The following is a 26,741-nucleotide window of genomic DNA, read 5'->3' on the forward strand; positions in this document are numbered from 1 at the left end:
GCGAGAGAGAGAAAATGAGAGAGAGAGAGAGAGAGAGAGAGAGAGAGAGAGAGAGAGAGAGAGAGAGAGAGAGAGAGATTGGTTGCCTCTCACAGGCAACCCTACAAGGGCCAGAGATTGGAGGTACTTGCTCTTGACTGATTATCAAACCTGAGACCCTTATGTCTGTGGGCCACTGTTCCAACTACTGAGCAAATGGCCAAGGCAAAACTGCCTCTTAAGATAGAATTTAGATCATGTTTCTTTTTTTCTTATCTCTAATCTTGGAGTAGTAGTCATTTTCTGATTCTCTACTTTGCCCCATGATATCTCTGTGGCATTTTAAGTCTGATGTTTATTCCTATTTATATATTTTACTCATTTCTTCCATTAATGTATTTTCAATAATATGTTCTTACTCCTCCTTTGTATTTATTGTCATTTTATAAATTTTGAACTGTAACTCCATTGTTTCATGTGATTTGGTCAGAGTTTTCATGATGATTATAATTGTTTCTCTTTTCATGATAAAAAGAGTATCAATGCATTTCTAGATAACAAACTTTCCAACAAAAGCAAAGAGAAAATCACATGTATACAACAATGTTACTTTTTGTGTTGTCTTTATATTTTCAGTGTGTATATTCAGGGTTATTGTCATATATATACATCAGTACAAGTTCAAGACCAAATGGTACACCAACATAAGGGATAGTGAAGCACATGGCTGGCACATGAGGAGGAGCAGTGTGAGGTTCCAGAGGCAGATGTAAGAAGAATGATTATAGCTGGTTATAGTTAAACGGTCTTGTAGCTACATAATAATGGAACTGATTATTACTTTGTTGTGCCTTCAACTGGACCTCAACTACTTTCTGAATACAATGATGCAATGATGCAAAAAGCCTTTGCATCTAAGTAAGTTGGCTTTTAATATCAGGAGCTCAAATATTATAGCAGAACTAGGAATACACAGGATCTTTATTTTTTTTATATTTTATTGATTTTTTACAGAGAGGAAGAGAGAGGGACAGAGAGTTAGAAACATCGATGAGAGAGAATCATCGATCAGCTGCCTCTTACTCACACCCTACTGGGGATGTGCCCGCAACCCAGGCACATGCCCTTGACCAGAATCGAACCCGTGACCTTTCAGTCCACAGGCCGACTCTTCAGCTACACAGGATCTTTAAAAGGAGGTTGCAACTCTCACTTCTGGGCAGTGAGTCAAACAAAACAGCAGAGTAGTAAACTGCAGTGTTCTTTACAGACCCCCTACACACACACACTAGCACCCAAACACATTTCTATTCTTTTGAGTAGTCTCTCACTACTTCCCTAATCAAGGTCGTTCCTGGGGACTCGCTCTGATGATCTTTCTAATATAATTCATTGTCCTTTAACCCTTCTGTGGTATTTATATTTTATTAGGGATAGCATTTTGGAAACATAAGACTTAAAAGAATGAGTTTTTACCAGTAAAATATTTAATGCATTCACCATCAGTATGTGGAATGGACAGGCATTCAAAGACTCTGGAAATCCTATGATGTGGGGAGTTACTCCTACTCGGTGTCCTGCTTTTACAGTATAATCTAATTGGTCCTCTGAGCAAGGGCACTATTTATGTGTACCATAGTGTTTGCCCTAATGCTGACATACACCTTTGCTTACGGCCTCCAAATGTAGTTAAAATAATCCCCCTAGAATACTGTTGCTACTGGAAGCGCATGCTTAGCTCTCTCACTTGCTGAATAGGACTGCATAAAAAAAATGTGGTACAAAGCAAAGCTAAGATGATGCAGAGGTACTTAGATGAAAATAGACAATTTTGCAGCAGATTGCCTAACATATTGGCAGTCCTGGAATCACATCTCAAATCAGATGAAATAAGTTTCAGAAAGTTACTTAGCATGAAGAATATATTATCAAATTCAACATATAAAATGTGAATGCAGATCTACTGGCTCTTATTGCTGCCTGCCTGCCGTCTTCCCCCCTGCAACACTGCTATCATAACCTTAACTGTAGTAGGGGGTGAGCACTCTTCCTGCAATATACTAGCAGACATGCTCTTTAGACATCCTCTCTGTGTAATTAACCACACGTAGGTCACCTTCCTGCTCTATTGAAATCAAAACTTCTGTTTTAAAATAAAATTTTATACATGTTCAACAGTGGTCAAGCTTTTTACCAATGCTAGTATCTTCCTGTTACTTGAATTTGCATTTTTGGTAATATTTTATGGCAACTGCATTAAATTATGTGAAGAGTGCATTATTTACTATGATATATTTTTTAAATATATTTTATTGATTTTTCACAGAGAGGAAGAGAGAGGGATAGAGAATTAGAAACATCGATGAGAGAGAATCATCGATCAGCTGCCTCTTGCACATACCCTACAGGGAATGTGTCCGCAACCAAGGTACATGCCCTTGACCTGAATTGAACCCGGGACCTTTCAGTCCACAGGCCGACGCTCTATCCACTGAGCCAAACCGGTCCCGGCACTATGACACATTTTATTTCTGAAATAAGTCAGCCATAAAATTTACAAATTACCTATTCTTAAGATTTTGTCTTTGAATTGAGATCAATTCACCAAGTTTTGTGAGCATGCTATTTCTTGTTGTCATTGCAGGTGTCTCCCAGAGAAAACATTTCCTAGGTAGCAAATAAGCCCATGAAGTAAAGACTGCCACTTGGCACCAGGTGAAAGCGGGCACAGGGTACAAAGAGCTGTGCACACTCCAGGTCAAAGGAGGTGACTAGCAGTGTCACCATGAATTCTAATCTTGCCACGTTGGTATATGCTCAGTGGCAGGTCGTATCAAGGCCATTTCTTCTAAGAATATAAAATCTGAATTCAAAACTTAAGACATTTCATGTAGTACATGGATGAGGTGACACCCAACTGGATTATTTAGTTCACCGAATAATATACCATTTAAGAATACACCCTGGTTTTACTGGAGCTAATAAGGTCTTTCTGTGTGCTCACTTTTTTCATGAGGGATTAATAATGTCTGCCAGGAGTAGCTGTACTTTTGTCATCTGGGCCTTAGTTCATGTCTGACTTCCTATTTTTCCCCCCAGAGATAAACACCTAGTAGCTTCTCCTCACAACACATTTTCAGCCATGCGCTACCTTAACCATTTATATACAAACATTTTTAGTCCTCATGATTCCCAATAAGGTAGGTATTGCTATGCCTAATTTCAGAATAGAAAACTAGATCTCAGCAAGATTTCTGTACTTAAGATTAGAATTTTCATTTGTATGGTACAAAAATTGCTTTATCACAATGAATCCCATGTGCTATCCCCTCTTCCTTGGCCCCACCCTCATGTATTGGAATCCCCATTTGGCAAGCCCCTACCTTTTGTAGGGTGACACTCATGGTTGTCTATGCGCTAAAAGTAGTTAACTCCTGACAGAGTGGAAAGCCATTAGGCTTACACACCAGAATGTGAAGACTATTTTGGTTTACTTAGTTGGCATAATGTTTGAATAACTTTTCTCTTTTGTAATAAAATACAGTTATTCAGAGATGATACCAAATACTGAATATTCAAAATGATCTTAGATTTAGAATGTAAAATGTTATTTTTTGAAGTTGTGTGGACAATTTTGGGTATACAGTGTATCTGTACTTTTTTTTTAACTTAATAGATGCAGGCTTAAAATAATCATGTTTGTATTATTTTAATTGATATTTGTACTTCCAAAAATAAATTTTATTTTTAGCTAATGTAAAAATTGAGAACTCTGTAACATTACATATTTTCCATATCTTTACAATAAAATCTAAATGAGAAATAACAGTTTTATTATGAAATATTATGTTTGTTCTTATCCTATTTTACTTTTTCATTTACTTTTTCTTTAGGAGAAATAGACTTTATTTTGCATAGAAATTCTGTGTGCTTTCTTCTTCTTTTTTTTTCTTTCTCTGAATTGCTTAGAACTTGGTTTATCCTGGATAAATGGAGAGTGATCCACCCTCAGAAGTCTGTGAAACAGTTTTGTCTCAGCAGGTTCTATTGTGAAAGCCCAGCGTGAGCAAGGGCAGTGTGAGATAGGCCATGCTGGAGCTGACTGCTGCCTTGCATTTTAAATATTCATTAATTAGTACCAGTAGATTTGGGTAAAACACTGGACAAATGTGAACAGCAGGAACATCAACCATACTTTAATTAGTAGTGGCCCTCCAATACACAAAATCACAGATTGCAGAACAAAATTCCTAGAAGGAGCATGGCTAGATTTAACTTTTAGATGTGATTCATTAAGCAATATTATATGCATTAAATGAGCAGTATCAATTGTGTTTATATGGCTCAAGTTTTACTCAGATTTCCACACACATATTACCTCATCTGATCTTTACGATAGCCCTGTGTGGTAAACAAGGAATGTATTTTTTTTCTCATATTATAAAATCATAAGACTCAGCTTCACTAAGCAACTTATACAACGTGGTAAGTAAAAGAATCAAGATTCAAACTCCAAATCTAATACAATGGATCATTCTAATTTTTGTACTATCTTTAAAAATCAATTACATTCTAAATATAGATACACAACAAATCGTGATAAATTTCTAAAACCGCTAGATTTGATTTGACTAACTGTTCTTCAAGTTTATTCTCCAAAAAAGCTTAAATTTAATTGATAAAATATTTAGAGATCCTACAAGGAGTTATCTTAAAAGCACAGCTTTGAATTTCTGAGATTGTGATACAAAATCAGTTTTCTGAGAGCTGAAATGTAACTTTCAGACATTACTAGCGGAGCCGGTCTCTCTCAGAACCAATAAAACATTTAAAATATTGTGCTTTCCTCACCAAGGACACCATCCTGTTTCTCTCACTTGCCTTAGAAAACAAACAAACAAGCAAAAAACCCCAGAATTATGGCTATGTAAACATCTGAATAAAAAAAAGGGGTGTTACTTTTTTAACACAAATATAATTGGATATCGCCATTGGCCCTGACACCTTAAATGTCCTATCTTCAGAGAAGTAGGAAACCCACTTATCCCCTTTTGATACCAAAAACTGTAACATATTTATAAACACATAAAACCATAGCATACATTTATAAACACATAAATTATAAAAACCCTTTTATTCCCTTTTGATGACAAAACAACATATATTATAAACACATATATTTTTATAAATACATTAATAAATTAGGTCTTAGAATTATTTTGCATTATTGTAGATGGCATAATATTATTTGCATAAGTTTTAAAATGTTGAACTTTATATCTTAGTATAACAAGGAACCTATGTAGACATGATTAAGGTAAAAGGATTAATTTCCTATAAACTGAAATATACAGAATGTTCCCAGTGGAATATTATCAGCATTCCACTGCTTGCTTTTCTGACACTTGAATTTTTCTTATTTTTGTTGAAATATGTAAGGCTCTTAGAACTAGACCATTAAATATCATGACTAAAGTGCATACATTTCATTGTATACAAATTTATGCAAGTACTGGGTGATCTTTAAACCAAATTTAACCTAAATAGCTCCTTAATTATGATAACAAATTAAAATTATTGCTGTCAGATTTCAATAACATGCTATATCACTGTACTTTAACCTGAATGAAAACCTAGTAAAATATCTAACTCTGCCTTCTGTTTATACAAAATGAATTAAATGGATTAAGACTTTATTAATTCAAGGAAACTTCAAATATATAAAGCTGCACAAATCTCAGAGTCTTCTCGGCTCTTATAACAGTAGTTTTGGCTATGCTGGAGATATGCATGTTCACAGACTGCCAAGGAGTGCCTGAACTATGCAAGAACTTTTAACTTATTCTGCTTAAAGTCCTTAGAGTTTAGGAATCCATTTTAGTTGTTTCTTAAAAGACAGTAAAAATAAAGAAAAAAACTATATTTATTGAGCACTTCCAATTATCAGACACTGTTTATACAGTTAAGTAGTTTATCTCTTTCAGTCCTAAGTATTTTTTTTTGGTTAAGTATCATTATTTTTACTTTGCAAATGAGGAAATAAATGATCAGAGAAGGTACACAAATGACTTGCCAATGATCAACAAGACAAATGTGAGGAAACAAGGATTCCACTAACTCAACTCTTTTACTCTACTAGCTTCCATCACCTGTCCAAGGACTTCCCAAGATAACTCGCTCTCCCATGCTGATAGCCCTACTTTAAGTGGTTGCTCTTCATTGACTTGTGTCAATCTCAAATCCATATGTTGCAGCCATGCCCCTAAGGTGACCACAATTGGAGAGGGTCTTTGGGAAGTGCTTAGGCTTAGATGAGCGCCTGCAGGTGGAGCAGTCACGATGGATAGTACTGTTATTAGAATAGGTGTCAGAAAGAATTCATTAGGAGGACACAAGAAGGAAGCCATCATAAGCCAGCAAGAGAGGTCTCACCAAACCTGCCCATAGTACCACTCTAATTTCAGACTTACATCTGGAAAAGTATAAAAAAATAAGAAAGTACATCAGTCACCCAGTATATGGCATTTAGTTATAGCAGCCCAAGTTGAATAGGACAGTACTCATGTTTTACTTTTACAATAATAGTTTCAAAATTATTTGTATACTAAACATGCCAACTTAATAATTTATAATCTACTTGGACACTTTTGGGATAATTTGTTTGATCTACCAACAAGTGATTTCAGGCTTATTGCAACTTTTCATGTTTTGCCTTATTCTATAGTTATTAATCTTTAATAACTACAAATTAAATAACTTCATTTAAAGTTCATCTTGACCAGACTATATACCTAAAACTTTTGGCTCACCTTTCTTTGAAGCCTAAATACTCATGAAGATCACTTACCACTTGCTAATGTCTAATTGTCTTTATTTGGCTCTATTTCTGTCTAGAAATGTTCAGGTCATTATCAAGGAATTTGGAAAAAGAGATGATAGCCCAGCTTTCTACATATTAACAAGTTCATTTTGGCTCCATGGATTATTGGGCAAGCTCTCAACTGTTACAGGGTTGAATTGTAAAATCTTCTTAAATAAAAGGTAATTAGACAAAGAATTTTTGTTATCATATTGCAAATACAGAAAATAAGTCACTGTAAAAATAACTACATTTCTTGAAACATCCTTTTTTTCCTCACCGATTCTTTCATTGTTTGTTTCATAAAGTCCTCATCACTCTCAAAGACCTTTCCTTTTCTTTGAAAACATCCTTGACTTCTTTAGAAAGGATTTGTTCTAATTTTTATAAGTTTCTGCTGAGCACTTATGACAAGAGATTAATCATTTTACTTATATAAGTCTCCTCCTTTAGATATTAGTTTCATTTCTAAAATGGATGCTTTAAATATTTGTGTACAATATGTAGTATCTTTGTGGTTTGATGGTTGGTCTAAAGAATACAATGAAAATATTTTATAAAAGCATTCAAATATGGATATTAATTACTACTAAAATACATTAGGTAAAATGTAAACTTGTGTGATTAAAATAATTCCAGAAAAATAAAAATTTTGAAAATGTATTGTGAAAAGAAATTATTTTTAAAAACCTATGGAAACATTCCACATAATGATGATTTGTGTCCCAAGTCAACAAGTGAAAACAAAGCAAAAAACAAAAATCATGCTGGGTATATATAATAAACAACTCTCTTAAAATTCCTGTGCATAGACATCTATACTTTTATAAATGGTAGTGGATCTACATTTAAAAGTAATAATAATAGTTAAAATATTCTGAGTACTTCCCATTGGCCAAATCTTAACAACTTTACATTTTTTCAATGGTTAATTCTCAAAAATAAAATACTATACTAATACTAGACTATGATAAACAAAGTTTGGACATTTGCAACATTTTTAAATTGGATTTGCTACATATTATAGTTTAGTAAAAAATATAAATTCATTAGTGAAATAATATTAGGAAAGTCACTTGATAAATTCACATTTATAAAGAGTCTTATTTGATACCAGGAAAGATAGCAAAAATAGGTCAATATTTAGGTCAATTATACCAAGACCCTCCCTGGAATAAATCATATCTATATTTGAAAAGGGAAATTTGATTAGTAATTTATTCAATGCTAATTAGTTTGTAGCCACAAGCCACCTTTACCACCCGCATCACCCCTTCATTCCAATACCTTTGGGTTGGTTCCATTCTTAATCTGAATGTTGTTTAACCTAAAATGTCTTTAGGGGATAATTTTCTAACCACCTTTTAAACTACCACCCACAGTTTCTCACAAACTAAGATGCATCGGAGAAGTTCTTTTTTCTTTTTCCTAAATGGAACAAAGGAAATACCAAAACATAAGTGATATGTAACTTTAAACTTTCTACTGGTGATATTGTTTCCCTACACTTAAAATGGTAAATTACATCTAAATTATGGTTGATGGCAATGTAATAAACAATTGATATGATTAAAATAGATCAATAATAACCTAAACTATAAAGTTCCCAAGTTATAATAATTTCAAATAACTAGTAGTATAAACAGAAGAGATAATGGTACTAATTATTTGTGTGTTGTTTTTTTAATTTAAATGTTAAGCCGTTGACAAATATTTATCTGAGTGGAAATATATATCTATTCAATTGTAGACCAATAGCTCAGACTGATGATTTCCTCCCACATCTTATGTAAGCATATACCTATACTGTGGGATTTATGTATGCACACACAATCACGCGCACACACACACACATAAGTACATACATATATTTAGATAACTTGAAGACATCATTTGAGCCCATTTTTGTTTTATTTGCACAGGGCCATCCATTAATTTAAATGCAGAACTGATTTTTATTTTATCTGTCACTTCAATAATTTCAGTAACGTAATTTTAAAAATAATCTTTGTTTATTGAAATTATCTTTAAAAATCTCATGTATGAAAGTTGCGTGATGTATGGGCTTCATTTTGTAAATAGGGCATAGTATAATATTTGCTATATGGAAAGTATCTAGCATCTGGTAAAGCATTAACAACTGCCTTATGGTGAGGCTGAAATGACCTAAAAATTTTTTTTTTGTTTTTACCATATTTCTTACAATGTGACATCGCTTTCTCATTTTCCCCACTAGGAGAAAGGTCAGGCATCCCCATTTGACAGATGTAAAGACTAAGGCAGCAAGCAGCAAAGAGACTTGTCAGCTAGTTGAGTCATAAAAAAAGAGAAAGTCTTTTTATCACCCAGTCATCTTCTGACAGCCAGCCGTAAGTCTTGCTTTACACAAAAGGAAGGTCAGCCAGGGACTTTTGAAAAATTTTGCTAATACACAGATATCTAGTCTAATAATGTCAGTGATAATGAGATTTTGCCTGAGCTAGTTTCTTGGAAGTAATCAAAGCCAATTTAATATCAATCTATATTTCCATATACCTTCTAGGTTTTTGGCCTATGACATTGCTTCACTAACTTTAAGACTTAATTTTACCATCCTATTCTCAAAATTAAGTGTAAGTTTAATTACCTGGAATAAATCAATAGCTATTCCATTTCACATTAGCAAACTTGACTCTATCATTAAGCAATGGATAGTCAAGGGATTCTATGGCTACATTCACATTTTAGACAAGTCAGTCTGATTCCTAGAGGATGAATTTGCTGGTGAGAAATGTCACCTAAGAGGCTGTTGCAGGCTCAAAGTGAGAGATGGCCTGGCCCTCCAATAAGACAGTGATAGTACACCAAACAAGTGTGTGTGGTGGGGGAGCTAAGGAAGAGAAGTAAAAATAGAGGCTCATAAAGGCAATGAATGCCTGGGATTCAATAGGTTGCAAAGGAAATATAGCATAAAAATTAAAAATAGGGAGAAAGATGGTTTGTAGGAAGCTTTTAAATTTTTAAATGATAAGATTTTAAACACTATATATCAGGTTCATGATTCAAACCTATTTGCTCAGATCTATTTATTAGTTGATTTAGATAAAAAAAAAATAAAAGACAACTTGAAAGTTAGTTAAAACTTTTATCAGCTATTTACTTTAACATCTCACATTGTTCTTTAATGACAACTTGGTAAATTCAAAATACAAATAAATATAATGGAAAGGTACGAATGCCTTGACTTCATATTCACAGATGGGAGTAATAAAGTTAATATCAACAGGAATAAACATTAGAAACTAATCACAACTAATTATATATATATATATATATATATATATATATATATATATATATATATGCATAAGCATCCAAATTACCAGAATGACTGGAACGGCTGGTCACTATGGCACACACTGACCACCAGGCAGCAGATGCTCAACCCACGAGCTGCCCCCTGGTGGTCAGTGAGCTCCCACAGAGGGAGTGCCACTCAGGTGAGATCAGTCCCAGCAGCCCACCACCCCTGAGGCAGCCACTCCCTCCCTCAGTAGTCCTGCAGGTGCAATCTCTGAAGAATGGGCCAGACACCTACAGACCAGTGCCACCAGCATGATCCCAACAGTGCTTCTGCCTTCCTGAAAGTCGGCCTTGGGCACTGTGGCAGCTTCCCCTCCCTAGATGCTCCACAAGGAAGAAACAATATTAAAGCGGCCACCAGGTGGCTCCCCAAAAACGGTGCAAAAGTCAGCAGGATGGATTCAGATATTGTGCTGGCAAGGACATTCCGTCACCCACCAGGAGGGCTGATCGCATCCTGGGCCCCGCCCCACCCCTTTTAGGACTCCACCCATGCACGAATTTGTGCATCAGGCCTCTAGTTTAAAATAAATATGGCATAGAACAGAATATCCAATCTAATTTAATTTAAATTGAGATTTATGGTATTCAAAAATAAGAATAAAATTATCACTTCCCCCTTTATCAGCACACACACAAGTAATAACAGGTTGCACAATCACATTCCGTTGCAAAGTATCATGATTCTATTCCATGAAGAACAACTAGAGAACGTGATGCTGGTGAATAAATTATAGTTTCAAGTGCTTGAACTGCATATAAATTTGCCTTCTGGAGAGCTGTTGAATGAAAGAACTCTAGAGTCTTAATCTATTTAGATTATTTTTTTTAAATGTATGGTCTTTACCCTGTTTTTAACCCCACTTAACTCTCATTACAAGACATCTCTATCCTACCAGTATGAAAACCTATTTTACAGAAAAATCCAAGGCCCAATCACTAAATGATATTACTAACAATCTGTTCATTGCTGTGGTAGAAGGTTAGTGATGAATGGTTTGTCTTCTGATTTACCTTTCAGAATGTTTTATTTGTGCTTTTAGCTTTGCTTTAAAACTACTCCATAATCATCAACACATCTGACGTTGGCAAATTCCTATTGTCACTATGTGAATGCTACATAGGAAAAATGAGAAGAGATGAATACAGAAGGTTTATATAAATCCTATAATATTAGAGGAGGAGATTTCAGTGGAACAGAAGAGCTGATTTGGGATACTGGATGAAATATGCATTTTCTAAATAAAAAAGGCATTGTTTTCTTAGGAATGCCATTTATTTGTCTAATTTTACACAGAGCTCTTTATAAAAGAAGTGTAGCAGATTATTTAAGAAACTTTACTTTAAAATTACAACAAAAAAGCCACAGACTATAGTCATCAAAGATTATAATGCTAAATGTAAGACATTTAAAATGTTTAATAAGATAACATTTAAAAAAAACTGTTGTCATTTAAATGTAGCTAATTAGAACTCTAATTTATAATTGGTTTGTTATGGGTGAATCCACAATGTAAATGGAAAAAACCACTATAAGTAAGCAAAAATGGAGAAACGATCTATGAAACATTCAGATAGGGCATATAGACTTCACTGTCTATATAGAGAGTTCATTTTTCTGAACTTGACATTGAGGAGAATGTTGTTACAATGATCTTTATTATCACTAACTTATAATAAGATGTTGCTAACAATTATGTTTCTATCTCCTTTGGATGGCTTTTGGGGAACACTAAAGGACTATTATAAAACATACTAGAGGAGATTTTTCATAGGAAATAAAGATAAAATTATTTCAAACTGTTGGTTTCGGAAGAAAGTACAATTTTGAAATAAAATGTGCAAATTAAAATTGGACTGGCAAATCCTCAATTTGAAAAGTTAGAACATTAAATTCAAATGAATAAATAAATAAAAAGAGCCACAAGAGCTACAAGGTATTACAATTTTATAAAATAATACAATACTTCCAAGAGAATAAATACATTTCATACCAACGTGTGTGTGTGTGTGAGTGTGTGCGTGCGTGTGTGTCTGTAATCTCAACAATTTTAATGTCTTTTGGGAGGTAATGCTTTAAACTCATATTTTATATAATCTATAAGGTAGGAATTTAGATATGATGTTTCCAGTGTTGTCAGGTTTTCTTTGTTCTCAAGTAAGGCCATCAAGTGCCTTGAATCTGCAGGTACTTTGAATTTCTCAGATACCAGGACTGTATGTCTGAAGTTCTAGGATAAAACCACTAGAGGGTAGCCTTGCCTAATTCCTCAGGCAAAAGATGATTAAATAGATTATATTTTCTAAGAAAACATCTTTTTATTGAAATTTCTATTTTTACCACTTATATAACTAGTTTTTATAACGTATAAGTTATGTTTAAAATAAAACTGGTCATCTTAGGAATATAATAAGGGGTTCACATAATTCATTGTCTCTATAATAATGCAAAGCCATTTACATAGCATTTTTTTCTATTGTGGAAATTGTATTAAAACTCAAAAATCTTTACAGGAAATATATTTTCCCATGTACACATCATAAATGAAGGAGCTAAAGTTCATATAGGTTACAGATGTTTAGAGTTCTTAATATTTAGACTTGTGTGTACATTTTGAGTGTCTTCTTATTTATTTATGTATTTATTTCTCACTTGAGTTTAGTTTTTCATTGATTTGAGAGAGAGGGGGAGAGAGAAAGAAAAACATCAATGTGAGAGAGAAACATTAATTAGTTGCCTCCCATATCTGTCCAGTTCAGGGATCGAACCTGCAACCTGGGTATGTGCTCTGATTGGGAACTGAACCCTCAACCTTCTGGAGTACAGGATGAGGCTTCAGGCAACTTAGCCACCCTTCTAGTTGTGTACTCTTTAATACTAAATTGGAGTTAGTGACCATTTCCTAAAAAATTTCATCTCACATATTTGTGCATACCCTTTAAAAATCATATTTCTAGTACATTCCCACTTGCACTCTCAGATCCTTTCCCTCATTCAATAAACATCTATTGTCCTTTATTTTTAAAAAATATTTTATTGATTTTTTTGCAGAGAGGAAGAGAGATGGATAGTTAGTTAGAAACATCAATGAGAGAGAATCATCGATCAGCTGCCTCCTGCACACCCCCCACTGGGTATGTGCCTGCAACCATGGTACATGCTCTTGACCAGAATCGAACCCAGGACCTTTCAGTTCACAAGCCAATGCTCTATCCACTGAGCCAAACCGGTTTTGGGTCTTATTGTCATTTAGATGCCATCTCAAATTATGTTGTCTTTGAGGAAACATACACTCCACACATAATCCTTAAATTACATACTGTAGAGTTTTCTTAAGTTATAAATTTCCATAATAATACAATCAAGCATATAATCTCAGATAATTAATGCAATATATCTATATCATGCCAAAGATATAGTCACTATTATCTCCATTTATCTTGCATGAAAAATTGAGCAAACCATTAGATTATCAAGTTACTAACAATTATTTTTTAAAGTATATGTTTGGTAAGTTAAAATTTATTAGTTCAAGGAGTCTAACAAAAAATAAGTTAAGCAAGAGAGAAAGATGAACTCATTGGGACTTGTCAAAGACAATTCCAGGAGTAATCACATAACAACTGCCTACGTCCAGACATGTGCCCCTTTCTTCCTCACTCTCTCTGTTTAGCACTGGCAAAAAAAGAAAGGGCCTTTACCTATTAAAGAGTTAAATAACTGCCGAAACCGGTTTGGCTCAGTGGCAGAGCATCAGTCTGTGGACTGAAAGGTCCCAGGTTCTATTCCCATCAGGGGCATGTACATTGGTTGCGAGCACATCCCCAGTGGGGGGTGTGCAGGAGGCAGCTGGTCGATAATTCTCTCTTATCGACATTTCAAGCTCTCTATCTCTCTCCCTTCCTCTCTGTAAAAAAAAATCAATATAAAAAAAAATAAAAATAAAGAGTTAAATATCCTCATGGAAGGCAATTTTAAGAAGAAAGAGACTCCTCTAACATCCATTTAATCTCAATGAAAGACTCTTGTATAGTTTGAATAATGAGTCCTCCATTTGGGGATAAGGATAAAGCTTCAGCATCGCCTGGGTCAAGGCCAGGTGCCCCTTCCTGTGGTCAGAGAGTGTGCAACGTACACTAGTACACTAATGAGTAACTTCATTAGAAACACCTGCCATGAGTGAGAGCGGAAATCTCCCCATGTGTGCATGTGGCTTCTCATATCAAAACTAAGAGAGAACTACTCTCCATGCCTAGCTAATGAAATAGAAGATGCAATCGTGGGCTTTCCTGTTGAGCATATATTTTCTTTTGTACATTCACCGAGTTGGGTTTTTTGTATATCTTGGGTCTATTTGAATGTTCCTATGCTCTAAATGAGATGAAGCCACAAAGTCCTTGCAGGTGAGTAAGGCCATGGGAAGCTGAACAGGTTGTGGGTTCTGTACATGCTTCAACCAGGGAACACTTTTTTGCAGATGATCCTGCCTTGGAGATATACTAGGAAGAAATCCTTGGGGCTTTGCATCATTTTACAGAATTGGAACAGTGTAAATGACTGACAATAAGTGGACCCAAAATGAAGAGAATAAACTAAGTTGCTAAAGGCAAAGCATGCTTACAGACTAAAATCCTCATTAGCAGCACAAAACTAAAAGCCAAGATTCTGCTATCTTGGTAATACCCCAGCCAAAGACGCACTAATTAGACAGGGAGATAAACTGTGTTGCTAAAGCAAACCCATCCTTTGTTTATGCTCAGGCACTGAGTGGCAATGCTGAGTGAGCATCAAGGTCCAAACTCCCATTAGCATAGAAAAGAGCAAGGGGGTGTCCAAGACTAAAATGCTCGCCAAGACTGAGCAACAGAAACAAGGACTTTGAACTTCCCCTGAACAAAGTCTGACCCCACATAGGTAAGGGAACCATGTAAAGTGAAGTGGAGGGGTGAATAGTGTGAAAAAGTGAGATGCTTTAGGGAAACACCGAGGCAAAATCTGGATTCAGTTGTGGAGAAGCAGAAGTTGAACTTCACTTACTTCTTGTGTAAATTACTACAATATACTTTTTTTTAATTTTCAAGTTTTATTGAATCTTTGGGGATGGCATGTCTTAATAAAATTATATGATTGAGATGTACAATTCTATTATACATTATCAACATATTTCATTTTTTGTTCACCACCCCAAAAAAGTCTCCTCGCATCACCATTCATCCCCTCTTCACCCTCTTTTACTTACCCTCACTCCCTTTCCCTATGATAATCACCACACTGCTGTCTGTGTACTTGAGGTTTATTTTTTTTAAATTTTTTTTCTTTGCTTAACCCCTTAACCTCACCTTTGACAGCTATTAGTCAGAAACTATCTCTGAGTCAGTTTCTAAATCCTGGAAGAAAACATAGGCAGTAAAATCTCAGACATTTCTCATAGCAATATTTTTTCTGATATATCTCCTCAGAGAAGGAAAACAAAAGAAAAAAATAAACAAATGGGACTATACCAAACTAACAAGTATTTGCACAGCAAAGGATACCATAAACAAATTATAAGACTGCCCAGTAATGGGAGAATATATTTGTCACTGATACATCTGACAAGGGATTGATACCCAAAATTTATAAAGAATTTATAAAGATCTACATTAAAAAAATCCAATTAAAAAATGGGCAAAGGACCTGAATAAACACTTCTCCAAAGAGGACATAAGATGACAAAGAGACATATGAAAAGATGCTCATCATCAGTAATCATCAGAAAAATGCAAATTAAAGCCATCATAAGATATCACCTCACACCTGCCAGAATGGCTATCGTCAATAAACCAACAAACAAAAATTGCTGGCAAGGATGTGGAAAAAGGAAACCCTCATGCACTGTCAGAGAGAGACAAACTCCATATGAATTCACTCATACCATATGATGCATCTAATGAACAAAATACAATAGGCTCTCACATGGTTTCAGTGATATGGTGGGGATTGTGAGCCTGGTCCCTGTGAGTGGAAATGTCATACAATAACATGACTAGCCATTGATAGTCACAGGTTTTGAAAAGGGTAAAGCAGGAAACAAGATTGGTCTCAGCAAGCCACTGTGAGTGTCATAGTTTTATTACAGATATCTTGGATCTGAACTCTAATCCAGCTACCACATTTTATGCACAAATTGTGTACAAGAAAACATACCCCCCAAAGATCACATATTTATGCAATATCATAACCTGAATTAGAACTCAAAGATCTCTAATCCAGTAACTTTCACTATATCTTATTACTTACAGATAGTAAAGACACAGTCACTAAGGTCACACAATTTTCTACATTGTTATTGTTACTGACATTTGGGTTATGAATTAAACTACTATTATCGTCAAAATCAAGTCTTTGCCATTTTGGGCAATGAGAACTTTTCCATTAAAATATTTTACTTGTGAAAACCTTGCCCAGAGTCAGGTCTGTGAACCAGCCAGAGCACCGTGGCGGGCGCATGTGACAGTGTGAGAGGAACCAGCTTTTGACAAGTCTGCACCATGCGTGAGCATAAGCTAGTTGTTCTTGGCTCAGGAGGCGTTGGAAAATCTGCTCTGACTGCACAGTTTGTTCAAGGAATTTTTGTTGAAAATATGATCCTACGACAGATTCTTATAAAAAGGAAGTTGAAGCAGATGCACACAGTGAGGTAGAAATCTCGATACTGAAGGAACGGAACAGTTTACAGCGATGAGGGACTACATGGAAAATAGACAGGGCTGTGCAGAAGTTTATTCCGTCACAGTTCAATCCACATTTAACAGTTTACAAGATCTGAGAGGACGGGTTTTTCTAGTTAAAGACACTGATGATGTTCCAGTGACTTTGTTTAGTAATAAGTGTGACACTGAAGACAAAAAGAGTCACAGGAAAGGAATGAGGTAAAAAATCTAGCAAGACAATGGAACAACTCTGCATTCTTAAAAATCCTCTGCAAAATAAAAAGTAAATGTTAATGCTATTTCTAGGACCTTGTGCAGCAAATTAACAGAAAAACTCCAGTCCTGAGAAACCCGTCAATGCCATTGTGTCAGTTGTTTAGCATACTAAGTGCACTGCAGCTCTGAGCCAGGTCCGGAGCACTGCTGCCAATCAAACAGGCCAGCCTTCCAAGGCTGCCAAACCTACCAGCATCTTAAAGGGACTTTCTAGCTGGTACCCTACAAGAGGCGTGCGGAAGCCACTACGTCAGTGTGCACATTCTAATCACTTTCTAGTATCACAAGAGATACTATCACTTATAAACAGTCTTAGAGCATGCAGCTGGTAACACCAGAGGCCACAATCCACTCTTACTGCCGAGAGACATGTTCACCCACAGATGTGCACATGTATGGGAATGGCGTACCATATGCTTGAACATGCCCCATACTTTACATTGGAGAGTACAGTACTATAAACCCTAAAAGCATGACTACTTTAGCATAATGAGAGAAAGTCAAGGTCATTACATTGTATTATACAAAAATGCTTTGATTAACATAGCTTTAATTTTTTTTTAATTTAAAAAAAATCCTGTGGATACAGTGATCTTGTCTTTATACAATAGTCCTTTCAGAATAATGTCTTAGATTAAAGACTAGTGCTGGAACCAAATACCAACATTGTCACTGGTATTAAAATGTAAAAAGAGCTGGCCAACCTTGATGGCTATGAATGGTCAGAGCTATTAATTCATTGTCTAATTGAGATAGTGGTGGGTGAGGCAACTTTAATTTGTTAATCATATGTAAATTCTTGTTGATTTTCTGTTGTGGGTATTTCCCCCCTAAGAGATGTCTTTGTCTCAGAATCTCAATAAAAGGAATGGTAAAAGGCCAGAGCATGGGTTAGTCTTCCCACTAGAGGTGGACTTCCTGCCTGGCCTCCATTTTCCCAAACTAACTCTTTTCCAGTCTTTTCATGTTAGTGTGCAGCCTTTTCCAGAAACTGGACCCTGAGTGGACCCTGAACCACTCAGGTTGTATTAAGGGATCCCACAACATAGCCTTTAATATCAGTTGGGAAACAAACATGCGGATTTGTCAAATTTCTTATTATATGTTTCCTTTTTTGTTTACATAGGGAACAATATTTATAGTTGTGTGTACAGTGGGGGTCTACAACAAGAAGTGTATATTTTCAAACAGTTTTTTAATGTTCTTAAAGTATATATTTGTATTGATTTCAGAGAGGAAGGAAGAGGGAGAGAGAGATAGAAACATCCATGATGAAAGAGAATCATGGATCTGCTGCCTCCTGCCAGTTCCCCACTGGGGGTTGAGCCCACAACCCAGGCGTGTGCCCTTGGCTGGAATCCAACCTGGGACCTTTCAGTTCACAGGCCAATGCTTTATTCACTGCGCCAAACCATCTAAGGCAGTTTTTTTGTTTTTTTTTTAATGTTTTAACAATTTTTGTAAATTATGTTCAAGCTTTTGCAGCTGTAGCTTCTCATTGTGAATCCCTTACTTGCTGGCATAAGTATATTTGCAATACGAAATATACATGATTGATATTTTTGCCTGTTAGTGATTGATTCCCATGTTGAGATGTTAAATGGTGGACAAGTACGGTGGATTTGAATGTGGGAAATAATTTTAACCATGTGTAATTGGTCCCCGGACCTAAATTGCAGTAACTATTGCTGTTTCAGTTAACCCTCTGTAGGCATTTACATTTGGGTGTCTATTCAACAGGGTGTCACAGTATTAAAATTGATCAAGCTAATGTTGCAACAACTTAGAGGTGGCCAAATGTAAAGTAAAAGTGGTGCAGTTTTATATAGCAGCATCAGTAGTTCAATAAGTTTGGATTGCCATGCAAGAGCTTGCATTATAAAAAAAATATTTTATTTGCTAAAATAATTTCATTGCATGTATGGCCCATTAGAGCACTATGCACATGTATTTAATGTTTGTGCCTGCATGCTTGAATTAAAAAAAAAAAAGAAACTATGTGATTTCATATATTTTTATATAAACCTTTGTAACATGAAAATTCACACAAAGTTTAAAAACAAAGTTCTTATATGTTGGCTTGTTAGTTGCACAATTAACATAAACTGTGAAGTTGTCCTCATCTTTGGCAAAGCAAGTGCTCTATGCAAAGTATGCCTAACCTACCTGGTCTCAGGACCATGCCTGCCATAGCTCTAAACCTAGTAGGGCTGGTGACTCTCATATGAATTCAGCATACCCTGGAAACGAATAGTCATTTACTTACCCATCTTTGCCAGAAACCCATTTAATATAATCTATCAACAACTAAAAATGAAAATTGCAAGATAAACATATTTGGGAGAAATGACATTAACATGAATTCTCGATAAAGCAAGAGAAAAAATATATTAGTCTATAATGTGATACAATAATTCAATATGCCATAGATCGTTGTTCAAATATATAGAACAACAAACAACATATTTATAATTATTATTAATAACAAGAAAGTTTAACTAATTTTAAACCACTATTTTGTTATTTTTAAAATCCCTTTTACTTAATCACTAATGTTTAAACACATACACATACATAAACACCCAGCTGACATTTTTTAAAATGAGTAGCCTACAAAATTGAGCAGAAAAGAAAACTGCTTAGAGAACTATATTGAAAGTCTTCTTAAGTGTAACAATTCAAGGCTATAATTCTATTTCACTAAGCTTTATAACTTAACAGAAGAAAGCTATTTCAAGAAAAGAAATTATATGAAACGAGTCTACCTGGAATAAATTATTAATATCTTGAAAGTACATTTATATATATATAATTTATTAGTTTAATGTTCTTACTTTGCAGATTCATTGGTAACATTATTAGAGCTTTATGTCAAATAAAGGTCTCTGTATGGCATTATTACTTAGAATGGTACAAACGAAATTATAGGGAGTAACAAATTCAGACTGCAAAAGATTGAAGCTCTTATTTCTAGATCAGTCTATTAGCAGCTCTACATAAGCCCACACTTTAACATCCACTCCGCACAATTAGCAAGAATAAGAATAACCATGATCAAGCTGCTAATATTGTTATGCATGTAGAAAAGTAAAAGATTCTCAGATAGTTCTTTAAAAATCTCATCTTAATTTTCCCTTTTGTGTACTGAAACTCTTCCTTTCTAATAGCACCTGATTAGATGCACACACAATTTTGGTAATACTTTTACTGCAAGATGGTGTAGAAGATAAATAATGAAGTAATCATTTACTCTCCCAAAACAAGCTTTATTGGTTTTCAGAAGTGAGGCAATAGATACCATCTATAATGGAAAGAACCAGCATTTTATATATTTCCCTTAGGAACAACCATCCCTAATAATGTGCAGTATTTCCAATCACTGTGCTAGATTTAATATTTCCTATATTCCAATTTGGGTCTCAAAATCATTTTTAAGAAATACTACCTATTTTTGTGCTCTCTAAAATACCACATGCCTGAAAAATTTCATGTTAGAGCTTGGAGAACTTTAATACTACAATATAGACATGACTTGCTCTAAGAGGTCTATAAGACTGAAGCTAAATATATTTCTATAGTTTGCATTTGGTGAAACCTATTAGTTCAGTTCTTAAAATATTTTATTCCTTTTAGATTATTAAAAAAAATATATATATATTATTGATTTTTTACAGAGAGGAAGAAAGAGGGATAGAGAGTTAGAAACATCCATGAGAGAAAAACATCAATCAGCTGCCTCCTGCACACTCCTTACTAGGGATGTGCTGGCAACCAAGGTACATGCCCTTCACTAGAATTGAACCTGGAACCCTTGAGTCCCGCAGGTCCATGCTCTACCCACTGAGCCAAACCGGTTAGGGCTCCTTTATATTCATCCCCATTTATTAGGATTTCCTAATCATCTTGCCTGGGTTTTTTAAAGTAATTCCTCAGTAATATTGGGTAAATTCTTTTTTAATGTGTATTCACTATTAACCCTTTTTTATTTAGGTTTCTGTTGGGAGTAAGATGATTAAACTTAAGTGAATAGAAATGAATCAAATAGATATTTTAGATATAGCTAGTGGACAGATAGAGTGATAACTGCATATATAGACTGCGAGATATATCAGTCTATCTTTTAGCAATCATCTATCCTGAGTTTTCAGATTATTCTGTCAAATTTTAAACTATACTCATAAAAGCAATGCAACTTAAAGAGTAATCATTAAGCATTTATGTTATTTAGTTGTTCTCTGAATAACAGTCAAATGTAATAAGTTGTGTTTCTAAATAATAGGGTTGCTCTGCCACTGGAGAATAAGAAAATGTTCTTTGAATTTGAATCAAATAACTAGCTTTATTTTGCCAATCTAGAAATCTCTAAAAATATTGTAAAACACCTTTATAATATTCTAAGATTCTTGCAGAAGTCCCTCCCAACATCCCCTGCCCTTCTCCAATCAGGTCTTCCTCTGTGATCTAAGTCATGCAAAAGATTTCTGGGTAGTTTCACCAAGTCGAGTTTTTCCCATTTCATTCCACTCCCATTGTTGCCATTGAAAAGTTTTTTCTAAAACACCATAAATCAATTCATCCCTGACTAAAAACCTATGGTGACGTGATACACCTAACAGAATGCTAAAATAGATGCTGACAACACCAAATGCGAACACGCATTCAGAGAGACTGGACAGCCTGTGCATTGCAGGTCGGAATCTAGATGGCACAGTCACTTTGTGAAACAGTTTGGCAGTTTCCTGTAAAAGTAAACATGCAGTTATGACATCAGAGAGCAATTGCACCATTGAGCATTTACTCAAGAGAAATAAAACATATTACCACAAAAACCTGTACACAATGTTCATAGTTTATTCATAATAGCCAAATAATAGAGACAATCCAGATATCTTCCAATGACTGTATGATTATTCTTACCATAAGATATAAAAAAGGAACAAACTAGTGATACATGCACAACTTGCATAGGTCCAAAATAATTAGAGTGAATAATATTTTTTTAAAAAACACCAAACACCCCAGATAATTTTAAAAGGTATAAAGGACTTGTGTGCATACATATGGGCCTAGCCAGTGGCCATGGACAACAGGGTGGTGGTGGTGGGGCATATCTAGGGAGGGGTTTGGGATGGGAATGGGGGAATAAGGACAATTATGTGAGACCATAATCAATAAAAAATATATTAAAATAATAATAATAATAAAATAAAATAAAAGGTACCTGCGATTTAATTCCATTTAGATAACACTTCTTAGTAACAGCCAGGGATCAGAAATGGGGATGGAGGGGTGGTGAGTATGGCTACTGAAGGGCAATGCCAGGGATCCTTGTGGTGACTGTATTGATGTCAGTACTCTGATGGTGATACGGTACCCTAGTTTTGTAAGATGTTATTAATTCATTATCCGTGTTCTACTGCTGGGTAAAGTTAAATTGGAGGTCTCTACCCTGTTTCCTCAAAAATAAGACAGTGTCTTATATTAATATTTGCTCCCAAAGATGTGCTAGGTCTTATTTTCAGGGGATGTCTTATTTTTCCATGAAGAAGAATATGGTGCACATTTATTGTTAAATGAAAATAAAGGAAATTTATTACCTGTATACAGTGAGGTAGTTGTCAACACAAACCAGACAAACTGTGAATCCTACAGTATCAAGAATTTACTCATTTATTCAGTGACAATAATGTCATCATCTTCTGGAACATTATCATAACAATCCAATTCCTGAATTTCCTGTGACTCCATTTCTTTCAGAATCAGTGGACCAAATCTCTCATGTTTAGCAATAGCATTCTGAGACAGACCCGAGGGGGGGCCTTATTTTCAGGGGATGACTTATATTTCACTCAGAAGGAAACCTGTAAGTAGGTCTTATTTTCAGAGGATGTCTTATTTTTGGGGAAACGCAGTATTATATCTTAAGTTTCACATGAATCTATAATTGTCCCCAAATGAAATGTTTGCTTAAATAAACAAACTAACAAAAAAACTTTGATGACTCCACGGTGTTCACAAAGAACTAAAAATTTTTCAGTGTCTTATGTGTAAGGACATTTAGAATATGTCCTTCAGACATTTATAATCTTTACTTGTCCTGGTCTCCCACCTTAACCTCTGCCCTGCAACCGACACTTTATATATGTTAAACTTCCTGTCCACAGCCTTCCTCTTTTTCTTCCCCAAAACAATAGTAACAAATACTTTTACTATAGCCACCAGGGAGGAGGAGAAGCCAAACAATAAATTTTTCTCCCTAAGTACATTTAACAATATAAAAACTCGTTATAGGGAAAATAAGCCTAATTTGTTTATTTTATTACTTGTGCTCTACAAAAAAGAATTAAGTTGCTTTCAAAATTCATGTAATTAACAATCTTGAGTACATTTTTAAAAAGAAAGAAAAATGTGCCAAAGGGAGTCGTTTAAGGTATGTTGCTCACATGTTGCACACCACGCACCTCTGGGGGCCCTTATTTACAACGGGCACAATCATACACCTGATGAGGTTACACGCACCAAGCACTCTTTTATATGCTGTAAAAGTGTTGGCCCATTTAATTGTCAATACTATCCTAGGAAATAGTCATTATCTTCATTATATAATAAAGAAATTGATATTCAGAGTGGGGATATGGCTCATGTACATTTAATTCCCTAAAAAATAGAAATATGTTTGGCTATAAGCTCTCTAGGAGCCAAGTCAAAGAGGAAAACTAGTCACTTAAAAGTCACAGCATTCATTACGTGGAATACAGTTGTTTGTGAAAACCACAGATGTTCCAGGAGCTGAGGACAGATTAAGTCTGCCTACGGTATTTCCTAACAGAAGGACAGCACTAAAACAATGGAAAGTTTGTTGAATAACATTCTTATTATTTCCAATTGCAATTAGATGGTTATCCAATGATGCTGCATTGATTTCTTAAAATTACTAAATGTTTATAATCCCTACTTCAACTGAACTAAAAACTAAAATGCAAACCATTCATATTTTAACACACTGAGTAGATTTCCTAATGTTGAGCCATTAAGGTGCCATGTTCTTCTACCTGTTCTTCTTTCTGGCCTGATGGTGTTGCAAGTCTCAGCCTACCATGTCTGCCTGATCCCCACTTGTCTTGGGTCAAAGTGAAAATAGTGCTCAATGGAACATTTTCCTTTTTGAATATGCAAAGTAATTAAACATATATATTCCAAAGATTGCTTGTCCTGTGATTAGAACACTTTCAGAAAATTTTAAGTAAATTTCCATCTTCTCAATTACTACTAAATATGCTATTACATAGCATTTCACTTTGAGATAGTTCCACCTATTAGCAAGTTTCTAGTATTTTCTAGAAAGGATTGTATTGTTTAGGTATTGTTTAGGTTTCTCATTGATTCAAATAGGTGTAATATTACATACACTCAATATAGGAAATAATTATGCAACCTAAAGTCAATTTTTATAACAAAATGCAATGATTTAAAAGTTAAATTATTATTCTATAATTTTATTATTCTATAGTTCTATTATTCTATAATTCTTGTTTATGTAGTTTATATTATTAAATGTTTGTAGTTATATTTTACTTCACTAAATGATTAATTTTCACTTTTCTTTTGATTTTCTCGGACTTACTTTAAATTAGATTTAAAATAGATGATGCTATAAGGATAAAACCTTGTATACATCAATAAGTAGTTTATTTTTAGAGTGGGAGAAAGAGAATAGATTTTTTCATAATTTAAAGTATATTTCAAGGAAATTTGAAGTTTCATAAATTGGTTCTCAGTTTCTAGGTCTGATAATTCACCATTCACCTTTAAGACATCTAACTACATTGTATAATTTCTTGTTTTGTGTTATTATTACTAACACATTTTGATGGGTTCCTATGTAGAATCTATAAAATAAACCATTGGAACTAGATGCAAAAAATCATTTGCTATATATATTTAGGAATTTTTTAGTCATTTGCAGAATTAAAAATTGGACTATTTTATCAAGTGATCATTTTGATAAATTAACAAAATAAAATATTGAGCAAAATTTTTTCCCCTAAAACTTTTGATGCCTCAAACGCATTCAATTGTCTTCTACAACTCAGGTGAGCCTTAGGGAGGGGCAGTTTGCTGCAGCCTGCCCGCATTTCCTTTGGAGCCACCTTCCTTGCTGTAGATTTTGGTGGACATTGAAGCCCTTACTCATAAACAAGTTGAAGTCTCCAAAAAAACAAAAAACAAACAAAAGAATAAATAAAAGAATAAAAGAAATGTACATTAAGAAAAGTAAAGATGGAAGGGATTAGGGACTCATAAATGTAAAATAATTCTGAATAAATATTTTAGCTAATATTGAATTTTATGTATAATACACCTTTGATATTTTCAGTACATAATCTCATTGGATTTTCAAAAAATAGGAACATATTATTATCTCTATTTTAGAAATGAGGAGAGATTAACAGAGAGATTATCTTCTTCACATTTACACACCTAATAAGTGCTAATTAAAAACCTGCATATTTTATGTTTAGACAGCAGAAAGATATGATTCACAAAGAGAAATGGCCTTTTAAATCCACATTTTTTAATTTTTATTTTAGGGTTGAAAAGTTAGCATGCATTGAATGCAACGAGTTTACTTTAAAATAGTTTTGTGCTCTAAAATGCTTTCATTTTTTTCATTAAATAATTGCTACCATTTACAAGTCTAAGAGGTGCCTGGAAGATGTAACATTATTTCAGAAGACACTCAGCAAATGTCACATTGCAGTTTTCTTCTTATATAAACAGAAGCCTCAAGAGACAAAAATGAAACTTCTTACATGAAAGATTATACATTCTAAATGTCAGTCTCTTAAAATACTCTAAACCCTTTTTAAATATAGTTAATGCAAATAACCTAAAATGGGATTCAAATTATTATTTTTTCTTTACAAGCAGGTTGGCAGATACATGCATAAGGTACAAAGCTAAACAACTCTGTGAGCAGTTATAAACAGTGCTATTCAGTGAGCACAAACAGAAAAAATCCCATGGAGTGTGAATAGATTGGCTTGATACCATTGCAATTAAGAACACCATAACCTAGCTAATTGTTTTTGTTCACAATGGCTAGTGACATCTTGTCCAGCTCCTAAAATTGCTAGATGTATGCCAATTGCCATAAATTATATATACACATATGTGAAATTTTGAGCTATATATCTTGTGTCCATGAAGTCTAGTTATTTCTTTAAAAACAATCAATATATTTTTCTGGCTTATATATAAGTATATACATTAAAATTATTAAAGCAAGCACCCACATATAAATGCATGAGTTAGTGTCCTGAAGATAAATTCATCACATATCTTACTAACTTTGTGTGTGCAGTTAAAGATTCTATAAAGATTTTAAATCAAGTAACAGACTCTAGGAGTATCAATAGAGACACAGTGTTAGAGTGTTAGGGATGTATGTTGTCTAAGTTAACTCCATTATTTTAATATTATAAGCCACCAAACTCTTTTCCAGGACTTCTCACTTCCTTTAGGCATATCTCATCTCTAGATTTCTGTTCTGTAATTATTAATAAAGCCCAACTGTTTTAAGGGAGAATGT

The 26,741-nt window shown here is 34.4% G+C and overlaps 1 protein-coding gene and 1 pseudogene across 3 annotated transcripts in view; one reads left to right on the forward strand and one right to left on the reverse strand.

Moving 5' to 3' along the window:
* Nucleotides 1-26,741, reverse strand: part of CADM2 (cell adhesion molecule 2) — a 1,134,397-nt gene that overhangs the window by 484,501 nt on the left and 623,155 nt on the right. The window lies entirely within an intron of this gene.
* On the forward strand, nt 16,712-17,278 carry LOC311617395 (ras-related protein Rap-1b-like; annotated as a pseudogene). The gene has a single exon. The product of its transcript is annotated as a ras-related protein Rap-1b-like (transcript).

The sequence above is a fragment of the Pipistrellus hanaki genome (assembly GCF_964339955.1).
Source record: "Pipistrellus hanaki genome assembly, chromosome: 2".
NCBI lineage: Eukaryota > Metazoa > Chordata > Mammalia > Chiroptera > Vespertilionidae > Pipistrellus > Pipistrellus hanaki.